The sequence below is a fragment of the Struthio camelus genome, chromosome 2, assembly GCF_040807025.1.
Source record: "Struthio camelus isolate bStrCam1 chromosome 2, bStrCam1.hap1, whole genome shotgun sequence".
Taxonomy (NCBI): Eukaryota; Metazoa; Chordata; class Aves; order Struthioniformes; family Struthionidae; genus Struthio; species Struthio camelus.
Window position 1 is genome coordinate 42,523,967 of NC_090943.1, and position 23,489 is coordinate 42,547,455.

A 23,489-nucleotide genomic window follows, 5' to 3' on the forward strand; every position below is an offset into this window, starting at 1 on the left:
CTAAATTAACGCATAGGGACTTAATAGAGTGTTTGTATAATGAGTCACTAACAAAAATTAAACAGGAAAAATGTCAAAGGTCCCGGTGCATTTTTACAATACCTTCACTAGAGCATAGCACGTTTTTTTTTGAAGTATTAGCCAGCCTTCACTTCAAAAACAAAATCATATTTAAAAATAAATGGTATCATATGGACCTTGGTTTAGCAATTATTCACATCACGGTAGAAACTGGAGTGCCTAAAAGAGTCCAGGGGTCCATTGTGTTCAGCACAGTATAAAGGGATACATAACGCTCAGAAAGCTTTCCGCCTAACAAGACAAAGAGTGGTATGAAAAGGAGAAACAGAAGCATGAAAAATTTATCCAAGGTCCCACAGCAGCTTAAGGCTAGGGCAGGAACTGAACCCTCGACTACCCCTGCAGGGTCCCTTCTGCTAAGCTGTGTTACCTCTTAGCCACCGTTGTTCCCCTGCATTGAACGTGGAGGAGAGGCAAGCCGAGCCCTCCCAGATGAGACTATGAGGTCTAAAATCCTAGGCTGTGAAACAACCACCAGCTGTTCACAAAGGATTGTCCTAAACCGGCAGCTCCATCAGGCTCACCTCCGCACGTGTGGGTCAGCTATTTCTAAGCTCAGGGAATCCTTTTAAAACCGAGGTGAAACGTGTCTGGCACCACGCGGGGCACACGGTTTCCTGCCTTATGCAGCACCGCCATTTCCTTGCCAGCAGCGGTTTGGGAGTGCAGCTCCCTCAACACAGCCCTAGAAACACAGAAAGCTTTTCCAAGCATTAATGCTGAAGGAATTACACTCTATGCTTTGTATTTAAAAAAAAAAAAAAAAAAGTTACCTACGAACAAGACATATGGGAAGATTATCTATGTTCTGAACTATATAGTCCAGTACAGTCTCTGTAATAGGGCTTGTTAAGCATCTGAGAGCAGGTGCTTGTGTTATGCTAGACAGTTTGATAATTAATTAACCTTTTCAAGTGACTGTGCAAGCTGGAAAAAGCATAGCCTCTGAAGGACTTGCATAAACTTTGTATCATACATGCAAGCCTGAGTTAGGAAGAGAGGCAGAGCATCCCTCTTCTCCAAACTGATATTAGATGTACAATCACATCTAGACAATACCTGTATATGTTAGCGCCTATAAGGATAAATATTGTCTCAGTCAGGTATTTCAGAAGCACAAAGGCAGATAATGTGGCCTAGACGCACGCAGTACATCTACTAACACTGAACATACAGCTTTCCAAGAGTTACTGATGTCAGTGCTCCAAACAAAGGCAGTCAAAGCTTTGACAGACGTTTTATACCCTGCTTTTTCACTTCTTCTATGCCTTTTCACCCAATCATTGTGCAAGCAATAGTTTAAAAAAAAAAAAAAAAAAAAAAAAGACCCCAGACCCTATCTGAAACCATAAAAAGAAACAGGAGTTTGGGAAACAGTGGAATTCAAATTAAAAAAAAAAAATTTTTTTTTTCAAGTGTATATCTAATATTGCCTCCGAGTATAACCGTCATATAAGTTAATATACCCTGAGGCACTCACTTGGGTAAGAAAACTGGCAGCTATGGTCATGGGTTCTCCCCTTCCTCCCCAAAATCAGCAGCAAATCCACAGGATCCACAAACCTACAGTGCAGCAAACTCTAGTTTATCTGCGGAGATTTGGACTTATTCGCTGTCCCTGTGACTATAGCCAAAAACCCAGATACACCCAGACATGTATCTGGCTAGAAACATTGATGTGAACTGCAGCTTGAGCAGAATCAGTTACTTTAAAGAAAATAAGAACACAGCACTCTCAAACACGATAGCTTTTTAGAAGCAAAGTCCTCAGCATCCCTTTCAGGCACAAATACGTCGAACACAGCAGACTGGAAGTGGCATTGGAAGGGGGTGGGAGGAAGAGGTTGATCCAGCACACTGGGAATGTCTACAGCTCCCCAGACCCTACTTCTGAATCCACAGCTACGTGACATGTATCCTGGCAGAAAGCAGCTCTCTTGCTTGGGTCTTCTCTTGCTTCTGGTATATCCTGTTCTGAGCATGTTAGCAGGTGGAACAACAGTGGAGTACTCACGTTGTTATGCCTGGTCACTCACCCCAGTGTCACTTACAAGACCAGCTTTCTATTTTGCATTCTTCCTTTGAGTAATCGTTCTGAACTTCATTTGTGTTCCACAATCACGTTGCAGTGCTTCCAAGGAAACTAAATTAAAAAGCAGCATGCTGAAGTCTGAAAAAAAGATCACCAGCCCAGCTGAGGAACTGGAAAACATGCAGGAATGAGACAGCTTCTCTGCTGATGTGCACTTCCAAGTGAAATATACAACTGTGCTTGCCTGGGCTTGTAGATGATTATCCCATACATTTAGAATGATGTCACATATAAGCTCTCTCCAAAGATACTAATGCTTTCTTCTTTCATCCTAGAAGTCATTAGCTTTTTTTTTTCCACAACTGTATGGTAATGTCTGGCTATTCTTTGTTGCAGACTACCTTTATCCTCCCCTTTGTCATTTCCTTCTGCCCCCAAAATATGAGACTTTGTACTTTTCACTGTTCCTAAGTTAATACTGTTTCTTGAGTTATTAAAGTCATTCAGCTCTTCTTTAATGATCTTCAACATTTGCCTTTTCCTGTATCGACAGCATCTCTCAAATTGGTCCTCAATACATTTCATCAGCAGAGTAAATAATGCTACTATTCAATAAGGCTGACAACAAACCCCCAGGGAACACTACCATAATATCACTTCAACTCAAACCAAAGGTACATCTAAGCCCAAGGTCACCTTTAGTAAAAGATATCTAGGAAAGAATGTAAGTTTTAGAAGCTCACAGTGATATTTACCTGTAATATCCTTCTAGCACCTGGTGATGTTGATGAGGAACTTCCTAAGACATGGTATCTTTATAATTAATCAGTTGATCTTTCTTTCATGGAGTTAGGTGATCACTCTTTGAACTATGAAAGCTTTTAACATCCTGTAGATCATACGGAAGAGGTTCCATATCTCAACCACACATTGTTTTAAGTATTTCCTTTTATTTGTTTTAAGCAGAGTCCTTGCTACCTTCATCTGATGCTATTGATATTGAAGGAGACTATGAGCAATTATTCCCTATTCCCTTTTCCTTTAAATCATAAAGGACATGGGACTCAACAATATTCCCTTTTCAATTCTCTCTATTCCAGGCTGAAGCATCCTACTCCATTTTATCATTCCTTATATCAAATATATTTCACATCTTTAATCATCCTTCTTACCATCTTGCCTTTCTCTCACTTTTTGCATGCTTGTTATATGCTTTGGACAGAGTATTCAATATGCAAGCACCCATTTATATAGTGATTTATTTTGTTCTCTATTCCTTTTATCCAACATATATTTGCTTTTCTGACCCTACTGAATATTAAGATGAAATATTCATACACTCACCTGTTATAACCTCAAGATCTCATCTCTGTAGGGTCATAATCAAGTGAATCAATTTACATGTATCTATCAATTTCAGATTGAATTTCAAATACCACTTCCTTTCCTAGTGATTCAGTATCAGTGAGTATCTTCTGCAGTATTCAGTCAGTCCTTATGTTTATTGCCTTGAATAAATTCAATACTGTTCACAGACTTTGATAACTCCTTATTTATCTATTTTTCTAGGTTTTCTACTTTATATAACTTTAATTTGAAGAAATGCAAAGCCTCTTCTTCATTCATACCCTTAAACTACTTATTTCAACTAACTTCATTTGTCAAATGCATGTTCTTTCAGACATTTATTTTCTATTTAAACTCTCTACATGTGGTCACTTGGTCTAAGGTTATCTTCTACAATGTCCAGCTGAAGTCTAAAATAGACTTGATACCTGACTTAGCTCTTGTTCTTTCAGAGACTGTTTGGTGATGAAATCTGCCAGCTGTCATCTCTCAGGAATATTTTTTGCCTACCACTGTTAGCGGCATTTGTTCTCCAAACTATATTTAGGCAGTGGAAGTTTTCCACCATGTTCCCAGTTCTCCCTGTTTCTCACTAATAATAGTACTGAACTTTCTAGCTCTATCCGAGGCCAACGCGGAGAGTCTATAACAAGCTCCCAATATTTCTAGGACCCCTTGCCAGTTCTAAACTGAATTTTGAAAGGTAGAAGAGTATTTATTGTTTTATTTGCAGTCCTAAATGGCAGGTGCAGTAAGCAATCTTTTTTTCCCCTTACCTACATAATCAGACTATGACTTTCATCCAGACTTAACTTTCCTGAGTAAACTATTAATTCTTAATACTGATGTGTATCCGTTCTCACTTCATACTTCTCAGCTACTGTTTAGTTTAAAATCAGAGCGTGTTTACTTAGAAAAAAATCTTTTTTTCCCCATCTACAATGACAGCTTTTCTGATCCTGACCTTGTTTTGTTTTATTCTGTGTAAATTCTGTCATGCAAGTAACATCAGCATGAAATAAATGGCCTAGGCATGAGATAAAAATAATTTCATTGCTCTATTCAGAATTTCAGCCAAACATTGAAGCTGCTGATCCACACAGAGGTAGATATGTTATTTTTAAATTGGTGCCAAGTAAACCCTAATTTTATTATTTATTTTATTTATGTTAAGCCTCTGTTACAGACTTAATTTATGACACAAGTGCAACGTACTCTAGCACAATGTGCTTGGCAAATAATGATTATGAAAAGGCACTGCAGTTCTGTTTGTTATTGTTCTTATTAATAAATAAACAAGCCCTCCGAACAGCAGAAAATAAAACAGAGTAGCACACAATGATTCATTGCCAGCTGGGAAACAATTAACAAGAAAAACCTTTAAAATAGCAGCCAAAGCCGGAGTGTAACTGCAAGGGAGATTCCAAGGGAGAGTAAAGAATCGCCACCACCCCAGGACGAGGACTGCAAAAGCTAACTACCTATAGGTGTGACAGCAATCTGTAAGCATCATCCTGAAGCTGGGAAGGACACAAGATGGTTCCCAGGACTTAAGTTGTTAGAGTTCAATTCTACTCTTGCTGACACCAGTAACCAAAACAACAACAACAAACAACAACAAAAAAAATCTAACGGACAAAGCTCCAACATCCTTGTTTTCAATTCATAACCCACAGGAAGAAAATGACACAAAATCAAGACCTACTTTAGGTTTCCTAGTGAGTAGATCAGAAAGTAGTTATTTGGAAAGGCTTCCCGCAGGCCCCTAGGTCATAGTTTTCTTGATGTTGGGTTCTGCTATATAAATATCATCACCATAGTGTAAATGACCTAAATGTGGGAGAGAACATTTTTATTGGCATCCATAACTCCTCCTCTATTTTCACTAGAATTATCCTATGGCCAAGCAAAGGTTACCATAAAGAAAACTGTTTCTCTTATTCAACTTCCATTTCATTTCAGTCAAATTCTGTTTATAGTCCCTTTCTGTATTTTCTTTCTTATTTGTGCTTAGTATTTTCAAATATCTGTAAGGCTTATATTTGCCTGAACAAGCACCAAGTCCATTTATTAAATCTATATTAAAATACTCTTTAGAAACCTTCATAGCAACCATTTTTGCTCATGAAAAGCCCAACTTGCGTAATATAAATGCCTGCTGCCAAACAGCATGAGAATGAGAGAGACCTGCAGGCCTCCTTCAAGCTCCTTGGGGGAAATCCATGCCTATTAGGCTATTGTCAAGCTTAATTTGCATTCCAGTGTGTTAGCTTACATTTTCTTAAAGGCAGTCTTGTGATTTTCTACCTTTTTTTTCTCCTAAATCCTGGGTCACTCTGTTCCCTACCTTCAGGGCATTTTTCTCTTTCATATTTCTTGTTGCCCATAAGAAAAAGGTTGCTTAACCACACATTCTGCAGCCCACCAAACACAAACTCACCAACCTTCAGCAGGCTTTATGATTTCCTGCTAAAGCTAACATAGCCTTCAGTTCAGATAATAAGAGTGGTGTCTTTCGTCAGCTTTCTATTTGCACTTTAGGGTGCATGACTGAACTAGCAGTGATACTGATGTGCCTGTACTTAAAATATCCCTTTCATAAATAGCAGAATTAGACTTCTACTCAGATTGAGCTATTAGTACAACTTTTAGCCCATCAAAGATATATACAGTAATTTGTATGTCAGACATTTATTAAAAAAAAAAAAAAAAGGTTTTTGACAAATTCAGATGTTATAGAAGTGTGCCAGTTGCAGCTCACTGGGATTCTTCAGATTTCACTAGAAAACTTGGGGTTATTAAACCTGAAATGCCTTGTAGAAACACTCCAGTTGCCATGGATGTTTAACAAGACACAGACAGTTCCCAAGCAATTAACCAAATGGTCTCTGGGCTTCCCAAGTCTGTTCTTCTTAGGCTGCCCTACTATAGAGAATACCATAGGATTTCCACCTTTGTGTTACAAAACTGTGCGGACTCTGGAAATTGGGAAACTGTCTTCCAGGAAGCCCTGAGGCATAATTCCCAATTTCAAGGACTTTGAGAACATAGCTTTAAAGTCTCAGGTGCAACATCATTATTCACAAATGTGGATAGTTTCATTTCAAATAACAAAACAAGAAAAGGTATTGTTCTTTTTCCAAAAACACTCTTTTGCTTCAAAGGCAACTCAAACACTCTGCCCTCCTTTTCCTTCCTCTCTCCCCATCCCCCCAAAAAATTTACTATAGAATAGATACTGCAACTTCAGACCACTCTAGCTCAGGTACCTTTAAAATGAGTATTTTATTGATACTACCTCAATAAAAGCAGGACCCTTCTTCAGTGTGCTTTTCCTATCCAAACATTTTTAATAATTATTTGGAGCAGCTATTTTTTCCATTAATTACCACTTCAAATAATACTAAAGAGTGACTGAAAAAACAACCTTGGTACTTGCCATCCTTGTTTGATCTGTTGTGAAAAGGGAGTTCATAATACCCTTTTCTTCCTGCAAGTGCTTTCAATTAATTGGGTGTTTGAAGGTCAAGGACAGATAAGTTCATTTTGCAAGTGAAGCCAGCCTGTACACCACAGATACCACTTTCCTATTTATCTTCTGGTCCAAGCAGAAGCATGCATTTTTTGTCTTTTACAGAAGTCATGAACAGGTCACATTATAAGCAGCAACTTCTTGAGGAGGCCTGAAAATTTTTAATATTCAGTTGGCTACGGAGGGACATTTACATACCTGTAAGTTCCAATAAAATACTTCACTCAGACTGCTGCTTTATAATATGTAATTAATCTTTCTTTCCTCTGTATGTACAGTCAATGAGTGCTAGAATGGACTTTTTTTAAATATAATTCTCAGAAATATTTTCAAACACTTTGGGATCTTATTAATAATTTCATTTTTTTTCCTGCAGTTTTTACTTCGACTTCCCTGCATTTGACTTCTGAAGCAACGTGCTATAGGGACACGAGCACATATTTCCAACCCACTTGTAGTTTTCTGCTTGTCTCTTAATTTACACAATACTTTTGTCAGCAGGCCCAATTCCCAGAGAACTGGGAACTGTCACGGCATAGTATTTGATTAGCTAAGAAAAGGACAGATTCTACCCTGGGCAGACCCATAATCATAACAATAATAATAATTAAAAAAAGAAAATCTCGCCTCTCACCTTTGTCCCTGAACACTAAGGACACTGTAAGCATTGAACAGAGAGAGCTGTCACTTGAATACCTAATAAGTGTCATTATTATGGGAAACTAAACTTTCCTGAGGTACTCTCCACTTCAGGTGGAATCACTGAGTTACAATTTTCAGGAAGACAGACAGGATTTCTAAGACTCCAGTACTGTATCAAACATACAGCTCTACTGTTAAGACAAGTTTCTTGCTGTTTGCACAGTTCCTTTCCATTCATTTTATCATCAAATGTTAAAAGCCTGAAAGCAAAGCACTGCACATCTACCCAAAAGATAATTATTTTCAAACTTTCAGGTCAACAATTATTTTGAACCTAATTTGTTCTTGCTCAAAACGGGACAATTCCCTCCCCACCCCCAGCACTTACATTACCAGTGAACTAAAACTAAATACATTTATCTATTTTTACCTTCTGTGTGCTTCCGCACCTGATCACAACTAAAATAAATTTAAATATTTCAAATAATCCAAGAATTGACTAAAATCTGCTCCTGGAAAGTTGATCCAATCTAAGGAAAAAAAAAAAAAAAAAAAGAGAGAGAGAGAAGGAAAATTTAAATTAAAAATCAAAATAGGCTGCCCAGTTGGAGATAAAATCCATTCCTACTTTCTTCCTACTCTCCTGCTCATTTCCTATCTACTTCCTTTCACAAGTGAGGGAAACGCCCACCCACCAAATGATCCATCATAGCGTTGGTCAAATTTCCTTAAAGAAGTCCATTAACAACAAGATCCACTTCCATAAAATTATCCCAACTCAAACTCAACAACTTCTTTCCCCACACTGCAGTTTCTTTCATTGGGATCTATAACCACGTCCGTCTCAAAAATTTAAGGGCTTTAAGGCCTGGGTGGTCTCCGGCTACCATTTCAACTTGCTTCCTAACATGAAAGGCATAATCTAGTCAACCGTGATAATCCTTTTACACAAGAAGCAAGCAATTCCCGGCAAGCACCGGCGGCAAGCCTCTTGGGGCAGGGGGCTACCTGCACTCCAGGAGGAGACGAGCAAGGAAGACTTTAGGTGAGAAGGAGCAAAGCAAAAATTTGCGCGGGAGCAAAGCGTGTGTTAAGAAATAGGGGCAGCAGAGGCGGTAATTGTGGGGAACGGCGAGAAGCTGGCAGAAGCCAGGGAGCAGGAGGCTCTGCTGGGGAATTATGAAAGGCTTTGACAGTTAAACTCAACAAGTCGCAGGGATTTTTGGCAGTTAATAACAGCGCAGAACCTGACAGCAAGACACAAATGTGCCGCATACGCGCATAGCTTGTCACAATCCATACCCCCAAAAGCTCACACTCGAATCGAGAAGATACATGCATTGCCAAAGGAAACGGAGCACAGAGGGGCAAAGCGCCTTGCCAGCGATAGCGACCCAGCCGACCGGCAGGGGAACCAGAAACAGGCACAAGCTCTCCCGGCTCATAGGCCAGCTCCCCCGCCGCAGGGCATGCTGCCTCTCACACGTTGCTGGCCGTTTAATACGCCCGCTCGCTCTAACCCCACCTTGGCGCTGGTGAAGGTTGTGCGCTCGGCTGAGCGACCGGCTGGCCGGCAGCACCCACAACCCCGTCCCCCGTTCGTTTGCCCAAGCGCAAACGACCAAGGCTTCCACCACGAAGCTCAAAGCGCGGCAGCCTACAGCACCGATGGATGCTGTGACCTGACTGCCTTAACTCAGTGACATTAAGAAATGGATGCGATAGCGCCTGCCACTCTCTAGGCCGTTTGCACGTTTCCCGAAGACTATTTCGAATGCTAGTAACACCCACCCTCTGCGACAGAGCAAGCAGCAAGGCACAACAAAGAAAGGCAAAAGCAGTCAAACAAAGAACAAAAGCATGCACCTGGAAAGACAATAACTGTTATGGGTGTCTCTATCAATGTATGAGTAATAGAAAAAAAAGAAACTTCAAAATAAAATGAGGATATTTAATAAGGACCAATATAGAGAGATGTTAGGATTGTTTTTTTAATACTAAAAATTAGAAAGATGATAGCATTCTCTTTAATTGGCTATCTGGTTTTGGTCAGGTAAGACAGGAAAAGCATATACTGTTCTGATTGCAGAAACTTGTATGAGTTATAGCTGTAGTGAAAAAAACTGGTTTGCTGCATAACTACCAAACTTCTTTCTTTTTTAAAGATAAACTGACTTCATTAATGCTATAAAGCCAACACTGAAGACTCTTATCAGCCTAACAAACAACTTGCACAGTGAGACAGTAAAGTGCCACTTTACAGCCTTTCTGTGGCACTGCAGAAGAAAACTTGCAAACAGTGCATGGTCCAGAACAGGATTCATTCTCACTGTCACGGACTTCCTGCCTCGGCCTTTCTACTCACTGCTCTCGGCTTTCTGCACGTGTCACAGCCCCCTTTCCACCTGTCTTTAGAGGCCATCGTGTACTGCATTACTAAAAGGAGTCACAGTCTAAATGAGCTTTAATTTTACAACTGTAGACTGGTCTTCACAAGAACCCCCCCATCTCTTTTGTACTACATGGGTGATGCTGAGGATCAAGGAAGCTGCAAATTTCTATCGTGTTCCTTGAGAGGCTTGTGAACTTCATAACAAAAATAATAACCACCTATGATCTCTATGATCTTTCCTCCCTGTGGTACTTTTCCTATTATCATGCTTTTCCTAAATACAGTTTTATTACATTGTTACATATTCATATTTCATTATTAGCTTTTCACCTCCAAATACTCTCAAATATTGTTCAAATAGTAGGAACTACTAAGAGGACTCTTCCAGGTCCAAATACATTTTCAGCTCCCTCGTGCATCCCTAGCAAGTGATTTGTAACAGTGGTTTTTAGTAACACTGTTTACTGAAGTATTTTTTGTTTTCAGAAGGAAAGTGTCTGCCACTTCTCTTAAACTCTCTCGGGAATAAAGCAAGTACCACATATGCCTCTGACAGTTTTACTTACCTTTAATCTATTCCTGAAGATCTACTTCAAGTTATCTAAGGAACCACCATGCAAAATCACTATGCAAACCATAAATGCACAACAGGCAGAGCATGAATTGCATATCGCAGAATATCCGGGAAACATATCCAAGCTAGCTAGTGTCTGAATGAAATAGCCCTGAAACAGAACCACTATGTCGTCCTCGTCTTTTGCTGCCGTGTATACAATTATTCACAGAAACTCAGATTTAGAGAAAGGAGAACCATTCTATGCCCTAACAAAAATAACGAGACTTAATTCGGAAACATAGGCCCACACCTGTAAATGTATGTGAGTGTAGTAACACCTAAGAAATAGAATTCAGAAATCGGGTGCCTATGTACAGTATACAATGAACAGGAAAGTTAGAAGTATTAGTGTTCTTGTAGCGTCCTTGCTAAGGATATACTGGAAACAAGGTTTGTATAGAGATAATACCTTTAGCAGGCTTCTGAATGCAGTTAAGAAAACGTGGTCTATATTTCACATTTGGAGCCTCTCCAGGTCTCTGAGCCTGAAGCTTGTCTCCTGCTGACTAACCAAAATGTCATGCTTCTGGAGAGGCAGGCGCAGGCTTGGATGTATTTCACTAAATAACTATATGTTGGTAGCCTTTGAAAGGATTGAGACTTTTATTTGTACTGAAAGGTAAATACACTCTGTCTTCATAAAAAGCTGAACTCTGTTATAATGCTGCTGACTGCAGCAGGCTTGCATGGTATTAAAAGACCAGCAACCCAGACTGCTGAGACACCTCAAATAGCTAGATTCACAGGGCCCTAGGAAGTCTTCAAAGTCACCCAGAAGACCTATTCCCTATTTTGAGACAAATCAGTATGACCACACTCTAAATAACAAGTCACGCACAATGCTGTCTTCAAAATATAATTTAAAGATCCTAGGCATGAAAGTGAATAAAACAGTTGTTGCACTTTTTGAAATCTTTCCCAACTTGCTCTCTTCTTCAGCTGACCCACCCTTAATATGGGGTAACAGCACAAGAAAGTTTTGAATGTCATCTCCTTAAAATTTTGGGAGCATTTCTCTTTCTATGTGAAATCCACCTAACAAGTTTCTTCTCTTTTTATAGCCTTTTTATATACATTTCTTTCCACTATGCCTTTGCTTTCCACTTTACATCTTTCTCCTAGACTTCCATTCATCCACATGCACTTACTTCGACTCCATATGCCAAATTACTCCTGCCATCACATTAGGAGATTCTATTCAGAAGGAGCTTAAGAGACAGACGACAATTATGAGAGAGAAAAAAAGATTATGATGTCCACATCTTATTAGCAACCCTATCATTCCTTTTATATTCTTATCGCAAGAACATGACTTAACACACATCCCCTGCCCCAAGAACCCATTGTACAGTGTCCTGTACTACAACACACGTACTGCTATAGATGGCCCCTGTCCTAAAGGGTAAGACGAGCAGACAAAGAGGAAAAAGAGGACGAGACAGAGAGGTAAAACACACTGCCTAACCCAGCGGTATAGTCACCAGCCTGCATCACCTCAACTTACTTTCCACTCAACTATTTCTTGTTGCACTGAGTCAAGTCTTGGATTATAAAAGTCTTTTAATCATACTGTGCAGTGTCTAGGCAGTATTATCCAGTTCTTACAGGGCTGTTTGTTGATAAGTCCTTTTCATAACTACACACTATCTCAAGCATTCAGAAAGAGCCTATGTTTCAGCAGAGGCAAAGACCAATATCACTGAAAGAAGACTCCACTACTATAGCTTTTGTATGATAATCTAACTTACTGGGCATATTTGTGATTTTTAAACATTTCTTTTTCATAACACACAATTTCTTTTTTCTTAATTCCTTTTGTAGCACAAGCATTTCTCTTTGAGCTGTTTTGGCATAATCAGCAGAGTTACAGTACCTTGAACACCTTATACTTGCCTAAAGCAATGATTGTTCGTAAGACCAGTTAGATATAGTTTTTCTGTGAATTTGCAGGGACTATGCAGCAGATAGTCAGACCTGAATAATTCACAGACAATAAAAGCAAAAAAATTGCATTAACATTTATGCATTGCATTTAAGTCTAACCTAAGGAAGTTCATCTTGAAAGGAATTATATACTCCGAGTGGAATAACTTGTTTCTCACTATGTTTGACAGCATTTACAGTAAAGGCATTATTGGCTATGTTAAGAGAGAAGCGTTCACATATTTGTCTTCTGCATTTGGTATTTGAATATTTCCAGGGACTTGCTGTAGGACACGTTATAAAAAGCATAGCCAGCCTCCTTTCAATGAAAGGAGTCAGTAGATGACACATAATGGGAAATTTGCAAGTAAGATAAAGTGAAAAGCATATATTCTTGAAATACAAAATGGTCTTACAGTGTTCAGGGGTTATTTTTGATTACAGCAGCATTATCAAGTGGTGCCATATGGTGGCTGTATGTAATACATCACCCTACTACATCATGACCTTCTGATATAAAAAATAAAATAAAATAACATACTGCCAACTGTAGCACTCCCTATAGAGATGGCCTGTCTTCTTATTCTGCGATCAGCATCAGTGCTGTTAAAGAGACTTTACCAGTGTTCTTCCTTCCCGTCTCCCTTCAGGTAACTGTCCTTTTCCAGTACACGATCAGTAAAGCCAAATATCCATCCCTTTCCTTACTGTTCAGAGGTTTAAGTTATTTAGTTGCTGACCAGGGCTTTCTAAAATCAGTTCCAAGATTGAATGCTTTTGTTTGTTTTTTTTTGGTCAAAGAACCCGAGGCCTTAAGTCAAACATGGGACAAAATGCTGATCTTCTAACATTCTTTGGTTGATATTACAAAACAAGTATCAAGTCAGTCTCATCCCAGGATCCTTCTGCATCCAATGCATCACTCTAATCTAGAAGCAAACGAGCAGACTCTGTTCCGCCTTGGCTTCATGGCACTTGTTCAGAGCTCAGACTAGCAGTACATGTCACTTGCTGAGAATGCATTTAAGCTCAGGAATCCAGTGTAGGAAAGAGAAAGCCAATCTGAAAAGGCTTGTTGGGACTGCCGGTGAACAAGAACAGCTCCCAACCAGTGGGTGGCCAATCACCAGTCATTACTGGCTACTTGCAGTTTGTTTATAGGAGTCTCCCTAACTCCCAGAAACAGCGACACAGAGTCGGGGTGAGAATCTAAGTGATACAAACGGCTTGCTTTGACAGTTTGGCGCTCAGAGGCAGAACAGGACAGGGAATGCTGGCTGCGACATCTAATGTCCAACATGCTAATGGCCAATACTAAGCTGAGAACTCCTCTAATTTCATGTAACATCATAACGACCAAAATAAGAAACCTTAAGTCTTAGACTTTTTTTTTTAAAGTTTTAGAATTAAAGTAAAAAGAGTGGTCTCAGTAACCAAATATGTAGGCTTTTTAGCTACTAACATCTCAAAAAAGATATACTAGCAGTATTTGAAGATCAAATATGGGGGAGAACAGAAAGGTGTTAAGAACTTAATCAAAAGGTAAGCCAAAAAAGCCTGCATAATGTTAACATCTGCTGGAACTCATCACATAGAATAAGCAGTTGAATCAGTCCATTACCAAAGATTTCATATCAATGTTTCAATATATGCATCATGATCCAAAGCTTCTCATTTCAGGGCAGAGTATTACATAAAAATAATAAACCCATGCCTTTATTTAATTTTATTATACACTGTTAAAAATTATTTTATACGAAAGTGTAGTTGATAAATTTTCCATGAGCTGTATTTTACCAGCATAAGCTATATCTCCCACCACCAGTGTGGCAAAACATGCCTCACCATTGTAAGGACTGAAACACAAATCCTTATTTTATCTAAAGCTTTAAAAAACAAATGCACTGAGAACAAACACTATCTTTAAGAATTTTAAGAGGAAATGAAATATCTCATTCAGCTGGCTTGACACAACCTAGCTAAAGGTATGGCTCTGTAAATTGCATGGCTGTTTCTTCACTCCCCCCACAGAAATGCTGCACTGCAGATTTAGATCTTAAAAATTTTGACAAAGACACAGCGTTATAAGAAAGGACATTACAAGAGCCTAAAATAGTATAAACAAACAAAACCCCACTGTAACAACTGAGGGGCTGAATGCCACCTTGCCAGACATTTCTACCATATCAAGAAAAAAGATACACAAAATAGAAAATAGATATTACGCTTTCTCCCCAACTCTGTTGTTATTGCGCTAAGATACGTTAATGCTCGTTAATTAGGGAGCTGCAGATCTCTGAAGGCTTAGATGCTGCCTTTGTCACCTTTGCTTACGTATTAACCTTCCATGCATAACCTCTCTTTTTGCCCTCTTTGACACATCTCTACACTGCCGATAGTAGCGTTCACTTCCTCTTCTCTTGCTCCTTCCTTTGAGCCCTCTTCCTCAGGCTGATCAGCAACAGAATAGCTGTTTGATTGTGGGTCAAAAGCATTGTTTCTTTTCAATGAGTAACTTGATTTTAAATTTCACATGCTTAAGCCTATTTAATAAGTGGAAGTGACGACCTGACAAACCTTTTCCCTGCAGAACACATACAGCATGTGAAAACAAAGCTAAGTTTCTTGTTTACACCAGCATGCTTTACTCTCAAATGGTAAAAGCAGCTCTGACTGCTCGTTCCTGGGCTTTAAAGAAAGCCCACAAGAACGTGAATGAGGTCCACATATTATTGCAGGTTCTGCGAGATAGGCTTTCAGTTAACAAACATTGATATTGTTAGACACAAGCCACAAGACAATGAACAGCTAGTAATTATCTTGCATTATCCAGTAGGTGATCTATAGGTATAAAGCCCTTACGGCAATTAAAATTTCCACAGTAAGCTACTGTCCTAGCCTTTCTATCAGCCTTACCTTCTTTTTAAGGAGCAGAGAGCAAGTTCCTCACAAATACTACATTCTTCTTCAAATTCTATTATAAATATTTTCAAAGGATTACATTATATTTATATATATGCATATACATATACACATATATATCTGCAGTTTCCTTCTCGCATTGAAAAGTGATGTATGACTTTCAAACAGTAGCTGAAACAGCACGTGCTTGGCTCTACAGTTTTGATGTACTACATTAAATTGATAGAAAAGGAAGGTTACCTCAAAGTGCTTTAGCACATATGTTCACAGTTATTTTTAGACTAGCATAGATTCAATCTAAGAAAACAGGTTGGCTTTTGCTGTGCTGTGCATGCACTGTAGACTGCAGACCTGAACACACCTGAAGAGTCTATTAACTATGTAATCTCATTAACAAAGCAAATTAAATAGAAATGATACAGTGGAGAAAGATTCACAATCACTGCTGTATTGGCTGACATCTGCCAGCAACTGTTCAATAGTCTGAAGAGCATCAAGATAGCCTTGATGCCATTACTGCTCATTAAACTTAAGTTGTTGTGTTCCATGCTTGGGAAAGATGATTTTTACTTGCAGTATCAAGTGTTTGTGCCTTTGTAATCACCAGATTCCAATTACATTTTATTTTATCCATAATGGACTGGCAATATCTAGTAAACGTGTATTTTTGTTCTACTAAAGACTTTTGGTTCTTCCTTTGTGGAAGGAAATAACAGGTTAAATATAATTTCTACTAAAAATACAGTCAAGGGTTGAAAAAGTGGGAATATCATTGTAGATTAAATGTGCATAGTGACTGTCTAGAAGTTGAACTGTTACAAATTTGGGCCACTAAGGCTGAAAGCTGAAATTTTCAATTCTTTGGTTTCGTTTCAAGCCTAAATTTATTCATACATTTGGGATAATCTCATGAGAGTAGTTTGGTGGCTTGCTGGAATAAGGTTAAGGAAGCCATGGTTTCTTATGCATTTATTTAAAAAAAAAAAAAAAAAAAGAGAGATATTTACAGGCTTTGCCTCATAATTTACCAATGCTTTCATTCTTTGGATTAGAGGCAACACATACAGCAGAAGCAATACTCTTGTGGAAGATGCAAAATAGATTCAAATAGGTACAATTAAAAGCATTCCTCCTTCCTCTCCCTGCCTCTAAAAATCTGTAATTTGCACATGCTCAGCAGGGGCTTGCCTAATACTTATATTCTCAGAAAGTTCCATTTACATTGAACATGTTTAGCTCAGAATTTTATAGTATTTCTATTGCAATTTCTCTCCCAAACAAGACACTAAAACCAGAGAGACCCTCTTTTCTGCCTGCTCAACAACCCTAGTTAAAACCAATAAAAATAGTGGGAGTAATACAGACTGAGAGGTTTTGTGGGAAACAAAGATTGTACCATGATACTTACGTACAAGAACTTAGAGTCAACCTAAATTCTCACCTTTTTCCAATTTTGATCACTTGATTTCGTAAACTTAAGTTGCGTATCAGTCTAACATACTGAAGTGAAACTGGATTCTAAAAAGTCATCATAAAAATGGCTTATTTTTATCCATGACTGTACTTTTTGAGAGGAGATGGCAGTTGTCTTATTATGCCAACCAGTCTACTTGGAAACACTGGTTGTTACAGCTACAACTTAGATAAGGTAAGAAACTAATTACAAAGCCCTAGTTTTATAAATTCAGTTGCCGGAAAACACAGCTAAATGGCTTGCTTTACCCCATCATTAACAAATATCCCTGTGCCCCAGTGTTAACAAAGTCGGTTAGCCCCATAAAAGGATAAGCAGCTTTACTGCGGATCCACGGGAAAGCACATGTACTCTGGGCAGCGGGTCTGTTTCAGGGGAACTTGAACCTACCTCCAAGCAAATTGGATGACCAACCATGAAACACTGCAAAATACCATTAATGTCTCTAGCTCGCATCCTGAACTCTTCCATCTGCATCTAGGCTGAGGCAACTGAGGTTACCGTACCGTTCTGTTTACGAAGCCAGCACTTTTGATGTCAGCTTGGAGATCTCTACATTGCATCTTGTAATACAGCACAGACACGCCCATGGAGATTTTGCTGTTGTAAAAATCTTAGACAGGATAACTTCTAGTCAGAATGAAGTTTTACTGTCATTTTTAAAGACTATCAAGTCTCAGATCTAAACAAATCAACAGTTTTTGAATAAAACACTTAAACATTTAAAAATGTGCAACATCTTTCATCATTCCAAAAATCCTACTTTTCTGCAATTTAATGTACTATATAATTTTTTTTCTGAATGTCTTTGTCTCTCTATGCACTTCCAAGCAGTGTTTTCAGAAGTCTTACTCCAGTTTAATTACAACTAGACAATTGCTATCATTTGCAAAAAGTAATATTTTGAAGTGTCCTTTAATAATTACTAGGAGCTTAAAAGTGTTTTAGATATAGTGATATTGACTTAACAGGAAAACAGTCAGCCTCCCATTGTCTCTTACTCGTATCTCCAAGGAAAACATTTGCCTCAGTCTAACTGGTTAGAGACCCATCACAAAGCCTCCTCTGGGATATGTTTTATTGTAACACAGTATGCTTCCTTTCAGCCCATTACTATTCTCCCTGGGTTTCAGGCTGAAAATAAACTTGAAGAGTTCAAAGCCTGAATCTCATTTAGAAGTTTGTTGGATCTCCAAAAAACTAACAGATGTGCCTGTCTCTTAACTTCTCTCATCCTTCGACTTCTGGTGAAGGATTTTATCAGGTTAGTAATTGCAATGAAATATCAATCATTCCATAAATATGAAAACATTTTACAAGGCTTTAAAAATGTACATTCTGTACCTCTCTGCCAAACAGTAACAGATGTTGGGTAGCTTTCCAACAGATCAGTGACAGCAGTATCAATGATTGCTTATACATGTCAGTCCCTGAACATAAATGATGTCAGACTGAACCAATCATGAATTTTTTGACAAAAATATTTTGGAGTTGGATTCTTTTTTTATTTTTGGGGCAGGTAGGGGAGCAGAAGAGGTTCTCAAAAAATACTAATCCACTGAAACCAAAACTGTTGCCAGAAAGCGTCAATTTTAATTGACTGGGAAATATTTTTGATACTCAGTGTGAAGCTTCTAAACAAACTGAGAAGTGTCTTCATTCTCAAACAATCTAAAGAAAACATGGAAAGTGAGCTGTGCATCCTTGTTCATAATAAAGTCATAAGGCTAGGCCTTATGACATTCCAAATAATTGTCCTGACAAATCTTTGACTATTCTGGCATAAAAGATACCCCTTTGAATTTCCTCTTCTCAAAAATATCATGGTCTTCATTTCATACTACAGATAATTAGGAAAAATTTTGAAGATTCCAACTTTTTCACGGGATGAGAATATTTTCATCTAATTTATTTCACTGAATATGAAAAAACAAGTTCCTCTTTCAGTATATTAGCCAAAAAAAAAAAAGTCAGTTTCCCTACGAATCAAGAATCTGCTTCAGGAAGAATTTTAAAGTCATTGAGGCAGAAGACAAAATATCTTGCTGTAGCTTCCCCAAGAAAACTTCATCCAAAGGTTGTTTACTTTTTTCCTTCCTTAAGGATTACAAACATCATACTCAGAAATACAATTTGTACATCAGTGCACTTTATTAGCTCTAACAATTCTAGCATTCTCTCTCAGTTCTATCAAAGTACTTTGATTTTCAAGTACTAGTTGAATTCTACTTTAACAACTATTTCCTATAGCAGTCAAATACCATTTCAAAGTATTTTACTGGAAGTAAGATCCACGTGGTAGCATAGGGAATTTTAGAAATTCAAAATTCAAAACAAGGCTTTCCCTATACTAAAAAATTAAGCACATTTATCAAAAAAATGCACTAAAGAAAAACACTGTAAATTACTAACATTAACCCCTTAACGTCATTTAAAACACAACTTAAATTGGTTTAAGTTACACCTGTAAGTCACTTTCCTGAACTAAACTCATAGAGTTTTCGTTGGAGTGTCTAAGCCTTAAACAGAAGTTAACTGCTGCATGTCAGCTGCTCAGGATAGTTATTCATGCGCATGTATCCACTGATACCTCGCCCTCTTCACACGGAATCATACAGAACAGTTGAGGTTGGAAGAGACCTTTAGAGATCACCTAGTCCAACCCCCCCCTGCTCAAGCAGGGTCCTCTAAAGCATGTTGCCCAGGATCACGTCCAGACGGGTTTTGAATATCTCCAGCGAAGGAGACTCCACCACCTCTCTGGGCAACCTGTTCCAGTGCTCTGTCACCCTCACAGTCAAGAAGTTTTTCCTCAGGTTCAGATGGAACTTCCTGTGCTTCAGTTTGTGCCCATTGCCTCTTGTCCTGTTGCTAGGCACCACGGAGAAGAGGCTGGCCTCATCCTCTTGACACTGCCCCTTCAGATACTTGTACACATTGAGGAGATCCCCTCTCAGTCTTCTCTTCTCCAGGCTGAACAGGCCCAGCTCTTTCAGCCTTTCTTCAGAGGAGAGATGATCCAGTCCCCTCATCATCTTGGTAGCCCTCCGCTGGACTCTCTCCAGGAGTGCCATGTCTCTCTTGCACTGGGCAGCCCAGAACTGGACACAGTACTCCAGGTGAGGCCTCAGCAGGGCTGAGGAGAGGGGCAGGATCACCTCCCTCCACCTGCTGGCAACACTCTGCCTCATGCAACCCAGGATCCCATTGGCCTTCTTGGCCACAAGGACACATTGCTGCCTCATGCTCAACTTGTTGTCCAGCACAACTCCCAGGTCCTTCTCAGTAGAGCTGCTTTCCAGCAGGTCAGCCCTCAGCCTGTACTGGTGCATGGGGTTATTCTTCCTCAGGTGCAGGACTTGCTGCAAGTGCACTCTGTCCCTTCATCCAGGTCATTGATGAATTACTTGAACAAGACTGGACCCAGGATTGAGAGCTGGGGTACAGAACTAGTTACTGGCCTCTAATCAGATTTTGCGCCACTGACCACAATCCTCTGAGCTCTGCCATTCAGATAGTTTTCCATCCACCTCACTATCCACTCATCTAGCCCATACTTCATCAGCTTGCCTATGACAATGTTATGAGAGACAGTGTCCAAAGCCTTGCTGAAATCCAGGGAGACAACATCCTCTGCTCTGCCCTCATCTACCCAGCCAGTCAGCCCATCAGAGAAGGCTCTCAGATTGGTCAAGCAGGATTTCCCTTTGGTGAATCCGTGCTGACTCTACTCCTGATCACCTTCTTGTCCTCCATATACTTAGAGATGACCTCCAGGATGAGCTGTTCCATCACCTTTCCAGGGATGGAGGTGAGGCTGACTGGCCTGTAGTTCCCTGGGTCCTCCTTCTTGCTCTTTCTGAAGATTGGAATGACATTTGCTATCTTTCAGTCCTCAGGCACGTCTCCCGATTACCATGACCTTTCAAAGGTGCTTGAGAGTGGCCTTGCAGTGACATCAGCCAGCTCCCTCAGCACTCACCGGTGAATCCCATCAGAGCCCGTGGACTTGTATATGCCCAGTTTGCATAAGTTATCCCTAACCCAATTCTCCTCCACTAAGGAAAAGTTTTCCTTTCTCCAGACTTTCTCTCTGGTGTCCAGGGCCTGGGATTCCTGAGGGGTGGTCTTACTGGTGAAGACTATGGCAAAGAGGCATTCAGTACATCAGCCTTTTCTGTGTCCTCTGTCACCAGGGCCCCTGCCCCATTCAGTAGCAGGCCCACATTTTCCCTCGTCTTCCTTTTGTTGCCGATGTATTTATAGAAGCCCTTCTTGTTGTCTTTGATATCTCTCAGCAAATTAAACTGCAGATGGGCCTTGGCTGTCCTAACCCCCTTCCTGCATACTCAGACACCATCCCTATATTCCTCCCAGGTTACCTGTCCCCGTTTCCACCTTCTGTATACTTCCTTCTTACGCTTGAGTTTTGCCAGGAGCTCCTCCCTGGCAAAGACACATTGGCTGCCACTTTGCTTGACTTTTTGCTTACTGGGATGGACCATTCTTGGGCTTGTATAAGAATTCTGGGCGCCCGACATGGGGTTCGAACCCATGACCCTGAGATTAAGAGTCTCATGCTCTACCAGCTGAGCTAGCCGGGCTGCATTTTCTTTTGTATGGAAGGATAAATGGCTTCAGACAACCTTACATTTACCAAAGGACAATTGTTCCATACACCTATTTTTATTGTGGAACCACCAATACATACTTGTTTATGTGTCACAGCCTTTAGATTTCACTTATGTTTTACTTACACTTTGCAAACTCTGTAGAGCCATATCATTTTCCTATATACCTGCCACAAGAGCTGGCCAACATACAAAAAGAGGGTTGTAAGTCACATGCTACAAGGATACTTCCACATTCCATAAGCTGCTTGATCCAGACAGAATGGTTTTCTACTTCTTTTCTTCAGCCTTGCAACTAAATACCACCATCCATCCCTTTAATCCGCAATCCAGTTGTTTTTCAAATCACAGTGCTGTGAAAGTGCCGACATTGACATGTTTTCAAATTACACATAACCTATTACAAACATTAAAAATCTGGAAGTTATCAACTACAATTTGACAATTTCGTTGTTGCAGATGTTTTCTTATTTAGTCAAAATACAGTCTGTCTGTTCCTTTTTAAGAAAGTAACACCTGGAGACAACATGGTAATAGCTCACAGTACCTCTGGTGGACTTGAAGCACATGGAAGAATTTGCCATAGCTTAGACCTCCTCAACGCTGTGGGATTCTTCCATATTGCTAGCCAAATTCCGTCCACAGCTGGACCCGTGTCGTTGTAGCACGCTTAACTGAAGTTGTGTCAGGGGCTAAACAGGGTTTTTTGCTTATTGCAGTATAGGACAAAAATAATTCCTTCCAAAAAACAGAAACTAGTTCAGGATACCTGTGACACATAGTTGACTTCTTTCAGTGGGTCTTCCTATCTTTATTACTGCTTAACACTCTAAACCACTCTTCCCTCTGCAAAGCCTAACACAAACCAAATCATCCTAGTGGCATAACTAGGCAGACCCTCTTAAATCTGAGTAGACCACGTACCTGTGGTTAGTTGAAGCCTGTAGGGTTAGCTTACCATGACTACCCTTTCCAGTAATTCTCCTGGTGGGTCAACTTTGTGTCCAAACAGATCACTGGGGACGACAATGCATCAGTGCTATAGGTTGCCCCAACAGCAAGAAGTTAGCTGTAGCTAGCAGTTGACTGGCAAAAGACAATATGTTGCTGTTAACACATCTGTTAGGTCTCCACCATACTACTTGGTGAAGGAATATCTATTTATTGTTGTGATAACTTGTGAACCAAAGTTTTATTCTTTATGGAAAAATACAGCATGCTAGAGTTGATCACTGTCCAGTAAATGCTTTTCTTTATTTCCATAAGCTGTGACAGCTTTCACAGGCTAACTACAGAGGACACACCACAAAATAGACTGATTCATCCTTTGCTGGGCTCTATTAATTGAAAGCTTTTTATTCCTCATTAGGTCTCTGAAGCTTAGCTAGATGTTGTAGGACATCCTTGAAAGAATCACGTTCCCTTCAGAAAAAGAAAGGAGATCTATTAACAGATCTACCACGACTGCAAAGGGAATTGCTGAAAGTGACAGATCTAGAGATCAAAGCATAGATTTTCTTTCTGGTAACTCTTATGTAAACATTCTATAAATTTTCACTCTCATGGGTGAAGACCTTTTTGCACCGTACAGTAACTTAAGGTTAATCTGACTTCCTCCACAGTAATTTTAAGTTACATGATTATCTTAGATGCCTTCTTTATGTTCATTATACAACTTCTGAGATGTGCATTACAAATTAAAAGAACTTCTCTCCTGTGGTAGCCAAAGTTGTATTGCCTGTTTCTGCCACTCTCCAAATCAAATTATTATTGTACGCGTATGTATCTCAAGACAGCTTAGCTTCAGAATTTTAATTGGCTACAGAAACACATTTTTCAGAGGCTCTCATGAACGTAAGTCTTGCTATGCTATTAAGTCCTTTGTTCCACACATTTT

At 39.5% G+C, this 23,489-nt stretch overlaps 1 non-coding gene across 1 annotated transcript; it reads right to left on the reverse strand.

Annotated features, from left to right (window-relative positions):
* Positions 1-21,492: 21,492 nt before the first annotated feature.
* TRNAK-CUU (transfer RNA lysine (anticodon CUU)) lies at positions 21,493-21,565 on the reverse strand. The gene has a single exon. It is a non-coding gene; the product is annotated as a tRNA-Lys (tRNA).
* Positions 21,566-23,489: the final 1,924 nt, after the last annotated feature.